The sequence below is a fragment of the Anomaloglossus baeobatrachus genome, chromosome 3, assembly GCF_048569485.1.
Source record: "Anomaloglossus baeobatrachus isolate aAnoBae1 chromosome 3, aAnoBae1.hap1, whole genome shotgun sequence".
NCBI lineage: Eukaryota > Metazoa > Chordata > Amphibia > Anura > Aromobatidae > Anomaloglossus > Anomaloglossus baeobatrachus.
Window position 1 is genome coordinate 125,122,152 of NC_134355.1, and position 14,033 is coordinate 125,136,184.

Below are 14,033 nucleotides of genomic sequence, written 5' to 3' on the forward strand. Positions count from 1 at the left end.
ATTAGATTGTAAGCTCCATGGAGCAGGGAGTATTAGATTTGTAAGCTCCAAGGAGCAGGGTGTATTAGATTGTAAGCTCCATGGAGCAGGGTGTATTAGATTGTAAGCTCCAAGGAGCAGGGTGTATTAGATTGTAAGCTCCAAGGAGCAGGGTGTATTAGATTGTAAGCTCCAAGGAGCAGGGTGTATTAGATTGTAAGCTCCAAGGAGCAGGGTGTATTAGATTGTAAGCTCCAAGGAGCAGGGTGTATTAGATTGTAAGCTCCATGGAGCAGGGTGTATTAGATTGTAAGCTTCTAGGAGCAGGGTGTGTTAGATTGTAAGCTCCAAGGAGCAGGGTATATTAGATTGTAAGCTCCATGGAGCAGGGTGTATTAGATTGTAAGCTCCAAGGAGCAGGGTGTATTAGATTAAAAGCTTCTAGGAGCAGGGCGTATTAGATTGTAAGCTCCAAGGAGCAGGGCGTATTAGATTGCAAGCTCCAAGGAGCAGGGTGTATTAGATTGTAAGCTCCAAGGAGCAGGGTGTATTAGATTGTAAGCTTCTAGGAGCAGGGTGTATTAGATTGTAAGCTTCTAGGAGCAGGGTATATTAGGAGCAGGGTATATTAGATCGTAAGCTCCAAGGAGCAGGGTATATTAGATTGTAAGCTCCAAGGAGCAGGGTGTATTAGATTGTAAGCTCCAAGGAGCAGGGTGTATTAGATTGTAAGCTTCTATGAGCAGGGTATATTAGGAGCAGGGTATATTAGATTGTAAGCTCTTAGGAGCAGGGTGTATTAGATTGTAAGCTCCATAGAGCAGGGTGTATTGGATTGTAAGCTCCAAGGAGCAGGTTGTATTAGATTGTAAGCTCTTAGGAGCAGGGCGTATTAGATTGTAAGCTCCAAGGAACAGGGTGTATTAGATTGTAAGCTCTAAGGAGCAGGGTGTGTTAGATTGTAAGCTCCAAGGAGCAGGGTATATTAGATTGTAAGCTCCATGTAGCAGGGTGTATTAGATTGAAAGCTCCAAGGAGCAGGGTGTAATAGATTGTAAGCTTCTAGGAGCAGGGTGTATTAGATTGTAAGCTCCAAAGAGCAGGGTGTATTAGGTTGTAAGCTCCAAGGAGCAGGGTGTATTAGATTGTAAGCTCCGAGGAGCAGGGTGTATTAGATTGTAAGCTCCATGGAGCAGGGAGTATTAGATTGTAAGCTTCAAGGAGCAGGGTGTATTAGATTGTAAGCTCCATGGAGCAGGGGGTATTAGATTGTAAGCTCCATGGAGCAGGGTGTATTAGATTGTAAGCTCCGAGGAGCAGGGTGTATTAGATTGTAAGCTTCTAGGAGCAGGGTATATTAGATTGTAAGCTCCAAGGAGCAGGGTGTATTAGATTGTAAGCTCCAAGGAGCAGGGTGTATTAGATTGTAAGCTCTTAGGAGCAGGGTGTATTAGATTGTAAGCTCCATGGAGCAGGGAGTATTAGATTGTAAGCTCCAAGGAGCAGGGTGTATTAGATTGTAAGCTCCAAGGAGCAGGGTGTATTAGATTGTAAGCTCCAAGGAGCAGGGTGTATTAGATTGTAAGCTCCAAGGAGCAGGGTGTATTAGATTGTAAGCTCCAAGGAGCAGGGTGTATTAGATTGTAAGCTCCAAGGAGCAGGGTATATTAGATTGTAAGCTCCAAGGAGCAGGGTGTATTAGATTGTAAGCTCCAAGGAGCAGGGTGTATTAGATTGTAAGTTCCAAGGAGCAGGGTGTATTAGATTGTAAGCTCCAAGGAGCAGGGTGTATTAGATTGTAAGGTCTTAGGAGCAGGGTGTATTAGATTGTAAGCTCCAAGGAGCAGGGTGTATTAGATTGTAAGCTCTTAGGAGCAGGGCGTATTAGATTGTAAGCTCCAAGGAGCAGGGCGTATTAGATTGTAAGCTTCTAGGAGCAGGGCGTATTAGATTGTAAGCTCCAAGGAGCAGGGTGTATTAGATTGTAAGCTCCAAGGAGCAGGGTGTATTAGATTGTAAGCTCCAAGGAGCAGGGTGTATTAGATTGTAAGCTCCAAAAGCAGGGTGTATTAGATTGTAAGCTCCAAGGAGAAGGGTGTATTAGATTGTAAGCTCCAAAGAGCAGGGTGTATTAGATTGTAAGCTCCGAGGAACAGGGTGTATTAGATTGTAAGCTCCAAGGAGCAGGGTGTATTAGATTGTAAGCTCCATGGAGCAGGAAGTATTAGATTGTAAGCTTCAAGGAGCATGGTGTATTAGATTGAAAGCTCCATGGAGCAGGGTGTATTAGATTGTAAGCTCCAAGGAGCAGGGTGTATTAGATTGTAAGCTCTTAGGAGCAGGGCATATTAGATTGTAAGCTCCAAGGAGCAGGGCGTATTAGATTGTAAGCTTCTAGGAGCAGGGCGTATTAGATTGTAAGCTCCAAGGAGCAGGGTGTATTAGATTGTAAGCTCCAAGGAGCAGGGTGTATTAGATTGTAAGCTCCAAGGAGCAGGGTGTTATAGATTGTAAGCTCCAAGGAGCAGGGTGTATTAGATTGTAAGCTCCAAGGAGCAGGGTGTATTAGATTGTAAGCTCCAAGGAGCAGGGTGTATTAGATTGTAAGCTCCAAAAGCAGGGTGTATTAGATTGTAAGCTCCAAGGAGCAGGGTGTATTAGATTGTAAGCTCCGAGGAGCAGGGTGTATTAGATTGTAAGCTCCAAGGAGCAGGGTGTATTAGATTGTAAGCTCCATGGAGCAGGGAGTATTAGATTGTAAGCTTCAAGGAGCAGGGTGTATTAGATTGTAAGCTCCATGGAGCAGGGTGTATTAGATTGTAAGCTCCATGGAGCAGGGTGTATTAGATTGTAAGCTCCAAGGAGCAGGGTGCATTAGATTGTAAGCTTCTAGGAGCAGGGTATATTAGATTGTAAGCTCCAAGGAGCAGGGTGTATTAGATTGTAAGCTCCAAGGAGCAGGGTGTATTAGATTGTAAGCTCTTAGGAGCAGGGTGTATTAGATTGTAAGCTCCATGGAGCAGGGAGTATTAGATTGTAAGCTCCAAGGAGCAGGGTGTATTAGATTGTAAGCTCCATGGAGCAGGGAGTATTAGATTGTAAGCTCCAAGGAGCAGGGTGTATTAGATTGTAAGCTCCATGGAGCAGGGTGTATTAGATTGTAAGCTCCAAGGAGCAGGGTGTATTAGATTGTAAGCTATTAGGAGCAGGGCGTATTAGATTGTAAGCTCCAAGGAGCAGGGTGTATTAGATTGTAAGCTCCAAGGAGCAGGGTGTGTTAGATTGTAAGCTCCAAGGAGCAGGGTATATTAGATTGTAAGCTCCATGGAGCAGGGTGTATTAGATTGAAAGCTCCAAGGAGCAGGGTGTAATAGATTGTAAGCTTCTAGGAGCAGGGTGTATTAGATTGTAAGCTCCAAAGAGCAGGGTGTATTAGATTGTAAGCTCCAAGGAGCAGGGTGTATTAGATTGTAAGCTCTTAGGAGCAGGGCGTATTAGATTGTAAGCTCCAAGGAGCAGGGTGTATCAGATTGTAAGCTCCAAGGAACAGGGTGTATTAGATTGTAAGCTCCAAGGAGCAGGGTGTTATAGATTGTAAGCTCCAAGGAGCAGGGTGTATTAGATTGTAAGCACCAAGGAGCAGGGTGTATTAGATTGTAAGCTCCAAAAGCAGGGTGTATTAGATTGTAAGCTCCAAGGAGCAGGGTGTATTAGATTGTAAGCTCCGAGGAGCAGGGTGTATTAGATTGTAAGCTTCAAGGAGCAGGGTGTATTAGATTGTAAGCTTCTAGGAGCAGGGTATATTAGATTGTAAGCTCCAAAGAGCAGGGTGTATTAGATTGTAAGCTCCAAGGAGCAGGGTGTATTAGATTGTAAGCTCTTAGGAGCAGGGCGTATTAGATTGTAAGCTCCAAGGAGCAGGGTGTATCAGATTGTAAGCTCCAAGGAACAGGGTGTATTAGATTGTAAGCTCCAAGGAGCAGGGTGTTATAGATTGTAAGCTCCAAGGAGCAGGGTGTATTAGATTGTAAGCACCAAGGAGCAGGGTGTATTAGATTGTAAGCTCCAAAAGCAGGGTGTATTAGATTGTAAGCTCCAAGGAGCAGGGTGTATTAGATTGTAAGCTCCGAGGAGCAGGGTGTATTAGATTGTAAGCTTCAAGGAGCAGGGTGTATTAGATTGTAAGCTTCTAGGAGCAGGGTATATTAGATTGTAAGCTCCAAGGAGCAGGGTGTATTAGATTGTAAGCTCCAAGGAGCAGGGTGTATTAGATTGTAAGCTCTTAGGAGCAGGGTGTATTAGATTGTAAGCTCCATGGAGCTGGGAGTATTAGATTGTAAGCTCCAAGGAGCAGGGTGTATTAGATTGTAAGCTCCATGGAGCAGGGAGTATTAGATTGTAAGCTCCAAGGAGCAGGGTGTATTAGATTGTAAGCTATTAGGAGCAGGGCGTATTAGATTGTAAGCTCCAAGGAGCAGGGTGTATTAGATTGTAAGCTCCAAGGAGCAGGTTGTATTAGATTGTAAGCTCTTAGGAGCAGGGTGTATTAGATTGTAAGCTCCATGGAGCAGGGAGTATTAGATTGTAAGCTCCAAGGAGCAGGGTGTATTAGATTGTAAGCTCCAAGGAGCAGGGTGTATTAGATTGTAAGCTTCTAGGAGCAGGGTGTATTAGATTGTAAGCTTCTAGGAGCAGGGCATATTAGGAGCAGGGTATATTAGATTGTAAGCTCCAAGGAGCAGGGTATATTAGATTGTAAGCTCCAAGGAGCAGGGTGTATTAGATTGTAAGCTCCAAGGAGCAGGGTGTATTAGATTGTAAGCTTCTATGAGCAGGGTATATTAGGAGCAGGGTATATTAGATTGTAAGCTCTTAGGAGCAGGGTGTATTAGATTGTAAGCTCCAAGGAGCAGGGTGTATTAGATTGTAAGCTCCAAGGAGCAGGGTGTATTAGATTGTAAGCTCCAAGGAGCAGGGTATATTAGATTGTAAGCTCCATAGAGCAGGGTGTATTAGATTGTAAGCTCCAAGGAGCAGGTTGTATTAGATTGTAAGCTCTTAGGAGCAGGGCGTATTAGATTGTAAGCTCCAAGGAACAGGGTGTATTAGATTGTAAGCTCCAAAAGCAGGGTGTATTAGATTGTAAGCTCCAAGGAGCAGGGTGTATTAGATTGTAAGCTCCAAGGAGCAGGGTATATTAGATTGTAAGCTCCATGGAGCAGGGTGTATTAGATTGTAAGCTCCAAGGAGCAGGGTGTGTTAGATTGTAAGCTCCAAGGAGCAGGGTATATTAGATTGTAAGCTCCAAGGAGCAGGGTGTATTAGATTGTAAGCTCCAAAAGCAGGGTGTATTAGATTGTAAGCTCCAAGGAGCAGGGTGTATTAGATTGTAAGCTCCGAGGAGCAGGGTGTATTAGATTGTAAGCTTCAAGGAGCAGGGTGTATTAGATTGTAAGCTTCTAGGAGCAGGGTATATTAGATTGTAAGCTCCAAGGAGCAGGGTGTATTAGATTGTAAGCTCCAAGGAGCAGGGTGTATTAGATTGTAAGCTCTTAGGAGCAGGGTGTATTAGATTGTAAGCTCCAAGGAACAGGGTGTATTAGATTGTAAGCTCCAAAAGCAGGGTGTATTAGATTGTAAGCTCCAAGGAGCAGGGTGTATTAGATTGTAAGCTCTTAGGAGCAGGGTGTATTAGATTGTAAGCTCCATGGAGCAGGGAGTATTAGATTGTAAGCTCCAAGGAGCAGGGTGTATTAGATTGTAAGCTCCAAGGAGCAGGGTGTATTAGATTGTAAGCTCCAAGGAGCAGGGTGTATTAGATTGTAAGCTCCAAGGAGCAGGGTGTATTAGATTGTAAGCTCCAAGGAGCAGGGTGTATTAGATTGTAAGCTCCAAGGAGCAGGGTGTATTAGATTGTAAGCTCCAAGGAGCAGGGTATATTAGATTGTAAGCTCCAAGGAGCAGGGTGTATTAGATTGTAAGCTCCAAGGAGCAGGGTGTATTAGATTGTAAGCTTCTAGGAGCAGGGTATATTAGGAGCAGGGTATATTAGATTGTAAGCTCTTAGGAGCAGGGTGTATTAGATTGTAAGCTCCAAGGAGCAGGGTGTATTAGATTGTAAGCTCCAAGGAGCAGGGTGTATTAGATTGTAAGCTCTTAGGAGCAGGGTGTATTAGATTGTAAGCTCCAAGGATCAGGGTGTATTAGATTGTAAGCTCTTAGGAGCAGGGCGTATTAGATTGTAATCTCCAAGGAGCAGGGCGTATTAGATTGTAAGCTTCTAGGAGCAGGGCGTATTAGATTGTAAGCTCCAAGGAGCAGGGTGTATTAGATTGTAAGCTCCAAGGAGCAGGGTGTATTAGATTGTAAGCTCCAAGGAGCAGGGTGTATTAGATTGTAAGCTCCAAGGAGCAGGGTGTATTATATTGTAAGCTCCAAAAGCAGGGTGTATTAGATTGTAAGCTCCAAGGAGAAGGGTGTATTAGATTGTAAGCTCCAAAGAGCAGGGTGTATTAGATTGTAAGCTCCGAGGAACAGGGTGTATTAGATTGTAAGCTCCAAGGATCAGGGTGTATTAGATTGTAAGCTCCATGGAGCAGGAAGTATTAGATTGTAAGCTTCAAGGAGCAGGGTGTATTAGATTGAAAGCTCCATGGAGCAGGGTGTATTAGATTGTAAGCTCCAAGGAGCAGGGTGTATTAGATTGTAAGCTCTTAGGAGCAGGGCGTATTAGATTGTAAGCTCCAAGGAGCAGGGCGTATTAGATTGTAAGCTTCTAGGAGCAGGGCGTATTAGATTGTAAGCTCCAAGGAGCAGGGTGTATTAGATTGTAAGCTCCAAGGAGCAGGGTGCATTAGATTGTAAGCTCCAAGGAGCAGGGTGTTATAGATTGTAAGCTCCAAGGAGCAGGGTGTATTAGATTGTAAGCTCCAAGGAGCAGGGTGTATTAGATTGTAAGCTCCAAAAGCAGGGTGTATTAGATTGTAAGCTCCAAGGAGCAGGGTGTATTAGATTGTAAGCTCCGAGGAGCAGAGTGTATTAGATTGTAAGCTCCAAGGAGCAGGGTGTATTAGATTGTAAGCTCCATGGAGCAGGGAGTATTAGATTGTAAGCTTCAAGGAGCAGGGTGTATTAGATTGTAAGCTCCATGGAGCAGGGTGTATTAGATTGTAAGCTCCATGGAGCAGGGTGTATTAGATTGTAAGCTCCAAGGAGCAGGGTGTATTAGATTGTAAGCTTCTAGGAGCAGGGTATATTAGATTGTAAGCTCCAAGGAGCAGGGTGTATTAGATTGTAAGCTCCAAGGAGCAGGGTGTATTAGATTGTAAGCTCTTAGGAGCAGGGTGTATTAGATTGTAGGCTCCATGGAGCAGGGAGTATTAGATTGTAAGCTCCAAGGAGCAGGGTGTATTAGATTGTAGGCTCCATGGAGCAGGGAGTATTAGATTGTAAGCTCCAAGGAGCAGGGTGTATTAGATTGTAAGCTCCATGGAGCAGGGTGTATTAGATTCTAAGCTCCAAGGAGCAGGGTGTATTAGATTGTAAGCTCCAAAAGCAGGGTGTATTAGATTGTAAGCTCCAAGGAGCAGGGTGTATTAGATTGTAAGCTCCAAAGAGCAGGGTGTATTAGATTGTAAGCTCCGAGGAGCAGGGTGTATTAGATTGTAAGCTCCAAGGAGCAGGGTGTATTAGATTGTAAGCTCCATGGAGCAGGGAGTATTAGATTGTAAGCTTCAAGGAGCAGGGTGTATTAGATTGTAAGCTCCATGGAGCAGGGTGTATTAGATTGTAAGCTCCATGGAGCAGGGTGTATTAGATTGTAAGCTCCGAGGAGCAGGGTGTATTAGATTGTAAGCTTCTAGGAGCAGGGTATATTAGATTGTAAGCTCCAAGGAGCAGGGTGTATTAGATTGTAAGCTCCAAGGAGCAGGGTGTATTAGATTGTAAGCTCTTAGGAGCAGGGTGTATTAGATTGTAAGCTCCATGGAGCAGGGAGTATTAGATTGTAAGCTCCAAGGAGCAGGGTGTATTAGATTGTAAGCTCCAAGGAGCAGGGTGTATTAGATTGTAAGCTCCAAGGAGCAGGGTGTATTAGATTGTAAGCTCCAAGGAGCAGGGTGTATTAGATTGTAAGCTCCAAGGAGCAGGGTGTATTAGATTGTAAGCTCCAAGGAGCAGGGTGTATTAGATTGTAAGCTCCAAGGAGCAGGGTATATTAGATTGTAAGCTCCAAGGAGCAGGCTGTATTAGATTGTAAGCTCCAAGGAGCAGGGTGTATTAGATTGTAAGCTTCTAGGAGCAGGGTATATTAGGAGCAGGGTATATTAGATTGTAAGCTCTTAGGAGCAGGGTGTATTAGATTGTAAGCTCCAAGGAGCAGGGTGTATTAGATTGTAAGCTCCAAGGAGCAGGGTGTATTAGATTGTAAGCTCTTAGGAGCAGGGTGTATTAGACTGTAAGCTCCAAGGAGCAGGGTGTATTAGATTGTAAGCTCTTAGGAGCAGGGCGTATTAGATTGTAAGCTCCAAGGAGCAGGGCGTATTAGATTGTAAGCTTCTAGGAGCAGGGCGTATTAGATTGTAAGCTCCAAGGAGCAGGGTGTATTAGATTGTAATCTCCAAGGAGCAGGGTGTATTAGATTGTAAGCTCCAAGGAGCAGGGTGTATTAGATTGTAAGCTCCAAGGAGCAGGGTGTATTAGATTGTAAACTCCAAAAGCAGGGTGTATTAGATTGTAAGCTCCAAGGAGAAGGGTGTATTAGATTGTAAGCTCCAAAGAGCAGGGTGTATTAGATTGTAAACTCCGAGGAACAGGGTGTATTAGATTGTAAGCTCCAAGGAGCAGGGTGTATTAGATTGTAAGCTCCATGGAGCAGGAAGTATTAGATTGTAAGCTTCAAGGAGCAGGGTGTATTAGATTGAAAGCTCCATGGAGCAGGGTGTATTAGATTGTAAGCTCCATGGAGCAGGGTGTATTAGATTGTAAGCTTCTAGGAGCAGGGTATATTAGATTGTAAGATCCAAGGAGCAGGTTGTATTAGATTGTAAGCTCTAAGGAGCAGGGTGTATTAGATTGTAAGCTCCATGGAGCAGGGAGTATTAGATTGTAAGCTTCAAGGAGCAGGGTGTATTAGATTGTAAGCTCCATGGAGCAGGGTGTATTAGATTGTAAGCTCCAAGGAGCAGGGTGTATTAGATTGTAAGCTCCAAGGAGCAGGGTGTATTAGATTGTAAGCTCCAAGGAGCAGGGTGTTATAGATTGTAAGCTCCAAGGAGCAGGGTGTATTAGATTGTAAGCTCCAAGGAGCAGGGTGTATTAGATTGTAAGCTCCAAGGAGCAGGGTGTATTAGATTGTAAGCTCCAAAAGCAGGGTGTATTAGATTGTAAGCTCCAAGGAGCAGGGTGTATTAGATTGTAAGCTCCGAGGAGCAGGGTGTATTAGATTGTAAGCTCCAAGGAGCAGGGTGTATTAGATTGTAAGCTCCATGGAGCAGGGAGTATTAGATTGTAAGCTTCAAGGAGCAGGGTGTATTAGATTGTAAGCTCCATGGAGCAGGGTGTATTAGATTGTAAGCTCCATGGAGCAGGGTGTATTAGATTGTAAGCTCCAAGGAGCAGGGTGCATTAGATTGTAAGCTTCTAGGAGCAGGGTATATTAGATTGTAAGCTCCAAGGAGCAGGGTGTATTAGATTGTAAGCTCCAAGGAGCAGGGTGTATTAGATTGTAAGCTCTTAGGAGCAGGGTGTATTAGATTGTAAGCTCCATGGAGCAGGGAGTATTAGATTGTAAGCTCCAAGGAGCAGGGTGTATTAGATTGTAAGCTCCATGGAGCAGGGAGTATTAGATTGTAAGCTCCAAGGAGCAGGGTGTATTAGATTGTAAGCTCCATGGAGCAGGGTGTATTAGATTGTAAGCTCCAAGGAGCAGGGTGTATTAGATTGTAAGCTATTAGGAGCAGGGCGTATTAGATTGTAAGCTCCAAGGAGCAGGGCGTATTAGATTGTAAGCTTCTAGGAGCAGGGCGTATTAGATTGTAAGCTCCAAGGAGCAGGGTGTATTAGATTGTAATCTCCAAGGAGCAGGGTGTATTAGATTGTAAGCTCCAAGGAGCAGGGTGTATTAGATTGTAAGCTCCAAGGAGCAGGGTGTATTAGATTGTAAACTCCAAAAGCAGGGTGTATTAGATTGTAAGCTCCAAGGAGAAGGGTGTATTAGATTGTAAGCTCCAAAGAGCAGGGTGTATTAGATTGTAAACTCCGAGGAACAGGGTGTATTAGATTGTAAGCTCCAAGGAGCAGGGTGTATTAGATTGTAAGCTCCATGGAGCAGGAAGTATTAGATTGTAAGCTTCAAGGAGCAGGGTGTATTAGATTGAAAGCTCCATGGAGCAGGGTGTATTAGATTGTAAGCTCCATGGAGCAGGGTGTATTAGATTGTAAGCTTCTAGGAGCAGGGTATATTAGATTGTAAGATCCAAGGAGCAGGTTGTATTAGATTGTAAGCTCCAAGGAGCAGGGTGTATTAGATTGTAAGCTCCATGGAGCAGGGAGTATTAGATTGTAAGCTTCAAGGAGCAGGGTGTATTAGATTGTAAGCTCCATGGAGCAGGGTGTATTAGATTGTAAGCTCCAAGGAGCAGGGTGTATTAGATTGTAAGCTCCAAGGAGCAGGGTGTATTAGATTGTAAGCTCCAAGGAGCAGGGTGTTATAGATTGTAAGCTCCAAGGAGCAGGGTGTATTAGATTGTAAGCTCCAAGGAGCAGGGTGTATTAGATTGTAAGCTCCAAGGAGCAGGGTGTATTAGATTGTAAGCTCCAAAAGCAGGGTGTATTAGATTGTAAGCTCCAAGGAGCAGGGTGTATTAGATTGTAAGCTCCGAGGAGCAGGGTGTATTAGATTGTAAGCTCCAAGGAGCAGGGTGTATTAGATTGTAAGCTCCATGGAGCAGGGAGTATTAGATTGTAAGCTTCAAGGAGCAGGGTGTATTAGATTGTAAGCTCCATGGAGCAGGGTGTATTAGATTGTAAGCTCCATGGAGCAGGGTGTATTAGATTGTAAGCTCCAAGGAGCAGGGTGCATTAGATTGTAAGCTTCTAGGAGCAGGGTATATTAGATTGTAAGCTCCAAGGAGCAGGGTGTATTAGATTGTAAGCTCCAAGGAGCAGGGTGTATTAGATTGTAAGCTCTTAGGAGCAGGGTGTATTAGATTGTAAGCTCCATGGAGCAGGGAGTATTAGATTGTAAGCTCCAAGGAGCAGGGTGTATTAGATTGTAAGCTCCATGGAGCAGGGAGTATTAGATTGTAAGCTCCAAGGAGCAGGGTGTATTAGATTGTAAGCTCCATGGAGCAGGGTGTATTAGATTGTAAGCTCCAAGGAGCAGGGTGTATTACATTGTAAGCTATTAGGAGCAGGGCGTATTAGATTATAAGCTCCAAGGAGCAGGGTGTATTAGATTGTAAGCTCCAAGGAGCAGGTTGTATTAGATTGTAAGCTCCAAGGAGCAGGGTGTATTAGATTGTAAGCTCCATGGAGCAGGGTGTATTAGATTGTAAGCTCCAAGGAGCAGGGTGTATTAGATTGTAAGCTCCAAAAGCAGGGTGTATTAGATTGTAAGCTCTTAGGAGCAGGGTGTATTAGATTGTAAGCTCCATGGAGCAGGGAGTATTAGATTTGTAAGCTCCAAGGAGCAGGGTGTATTAGATTGTAAGCTCCATGGAGCAGGGTGTATTAGATTGTAAGCTCCAAGGAGCAGGGTGTATTAGATTGTAAGCTCCAAGGAGCAGGGTGTATTAGATTGTAAGCTCCAAGGAGCAGGGTGTATTAGATTGTAAGCTCCAAGGAGCAGGGTGTATTAGATTGTAAGCTCCAAGGAGCAGGGTGTATTAGATTGTAAGCTCCATGGAGCAGGGTGTATTAGATTGTAAGCTTCTAGGAGCAGGGTGTGTTAGATTGTAAGCTCCAAGGAGCAGGGTATATTAGATTGTAAGCTCCATGGAGCAGGGTGTATTAGATTGTAAGCTCCAAGGAGCAGGGTGTATTAGATTGTAATCTCCAAGGAGCAGGGCGTATTAAATTGCAAGCTCCAAGGAGCAGGGTGTATTAGATTGTAAGCTCCAAGGAGCAGGGTGTATTAGATTGTAAGCTTCTAGGAGCAGGGTGTATTAGATTGTAAGCTTCTAGGAGCAGGGTATATTAGGAGCAGGGTATATTAGATTGTAAGCTCCAAGGAGCAGGGTATATTAGATTGTAAGCTCCAAGGAGCAGGGTGTATTAGATTGTAAGCTCCAAGGAGCAGGGTGTATTAGATTGTAAGCTTCTATGAGCAGGGTATATTAGGAGCAGGGTATATTAGATTGTAAGCTCTTAGGAGCAGGGTGTATTAGATTGTAAGCTCCAAGGAGCAGGGTGTATTAGATTGTAAGCTCCAAGGAGCAGGGTGTATTAGATTGTAAGCTCCAAGGAGCAGGGTATATTAGATTGTAAGCTCCATAGAGCAGGGTGTATTAGATTGTAAGCTCCAAGGAGCAGGTTGTATTAGATTGTAAGCTCTTAGGAGCAGGGCGTATTAGATTGTAAGCTCCAAGGAACAGGGTGTATTAGATTGTAAGCTCCAAGGAGCAGGGTGTAATAGATTGTAAGCTTCTAGGAGCAGGGTGTATTAGATTGTAAGCTCCAAAGAGCAGGGTGTATTAGATTGTAAGCTCCAAGGAGCAGGGTGTATTAGATTGTAAGCTCTTAGGAGCAGGGCGTATTAGATTGTAAGCTCCAAGGAGCAGGGCGTATTAGATTGTAAGCTTCTAGGAGCAGGGCGTATTAGATTGTAAGCTCCAAGGAGCAGGGTGTATCAGATTGTAAGCTCCAAGGAACAGGGTGGATTAGATTGTAAGCTCCAAGGAGCAGGGTGTTATAGATTGTAAGCTCCAAGGAGCAGGGTGTATTAGATTGTAAGCTCCAAGGAGCAGGGTGTATTAGATTGTAAGCTCCAAAAGCAGGGTGTATTAGATTGTAAGCTCCAAGGAGCAGGGTGTATTAGATTGTAAGCTCCGAGGAGCAGGGTGTATTAGATTGTAAGCTTCTAGGAGCAGGGTATATTAGATTGTAAGCTCCAAGGAGCAGGGTGTATTAGATTGTAAGCTCCAAGGAGCAGGGTGTATTAGATTGTAAGCTCTTAGGAGCAGGGTGTATTAGATTGTAAGCTCCATGGAGCTGGGAGTATTAGATTGTAAGCTCCAAGGAGCAGGGTGTATTAGACTGTAAGCTCCATGGAGCAGGGCGTATTAGATTGTAAGCTCCAAGGAGCAGGGTGTATTAGATTGTAAGCTCCAAGGAGCAGGTTGTATTAGATTGTAAGCTCCAAGGAGCAGGGTGTATTAGATTGTAAGCTTCTAGGAGCAGGGTGTATTAGATTGTAAGCTTCTAGGAGCAGGGTATATTAGGAGCAGGGTATATTAGATTGTAAGCTCCAAGGAGCAGGGTATATTAGATTGTAAGCTCCAAGGAGCAGGGTGTATTAGATTGTAAGCTCCAAGGAGCAGGGTGTATTAGATTGTAAGCTTCTATGAGCAGGGTATATTAGGAGCAGGGTATATTAGATTGTAAGCTCTTAGGAGCAGGGTGTATTAGATTGTAAGCTCCAAGGAGCAGGGTGTATTAGATTGTAAGCTCCAAGGAGCAGGGTGTATTAGATTGTAAGCTCCAAGGAGCAGGGTATATTAGATTGTAAGCTCCATAGAGCAGGGTGTATTAGATTGTAAGCTCCAAGGAGCAGGTTGTATTAGATTGTAAGCTCTTAGGAACAGGGCGTATTAGATTGTAAGCTCCAAGGAACAGGGTGTATTAGATTGTAAGCTCCAAAAGCAGGGTGTATTAGATTGTAAGCTCCAAGGAGCAGGGTGTATTAGATTGTAAGCTCCAAGGAGCAGGGTATATTAGATTGTAAGCTCCATGGAGCAGGGTGTATTAGATTGTAAGCTCCAAGGAGCAGGGTGTGTTAGATTGTAAGCTCCAAGGAGCAGGGTATATTAGATTGTAAGCTCCAAGGAGCAGGGTGT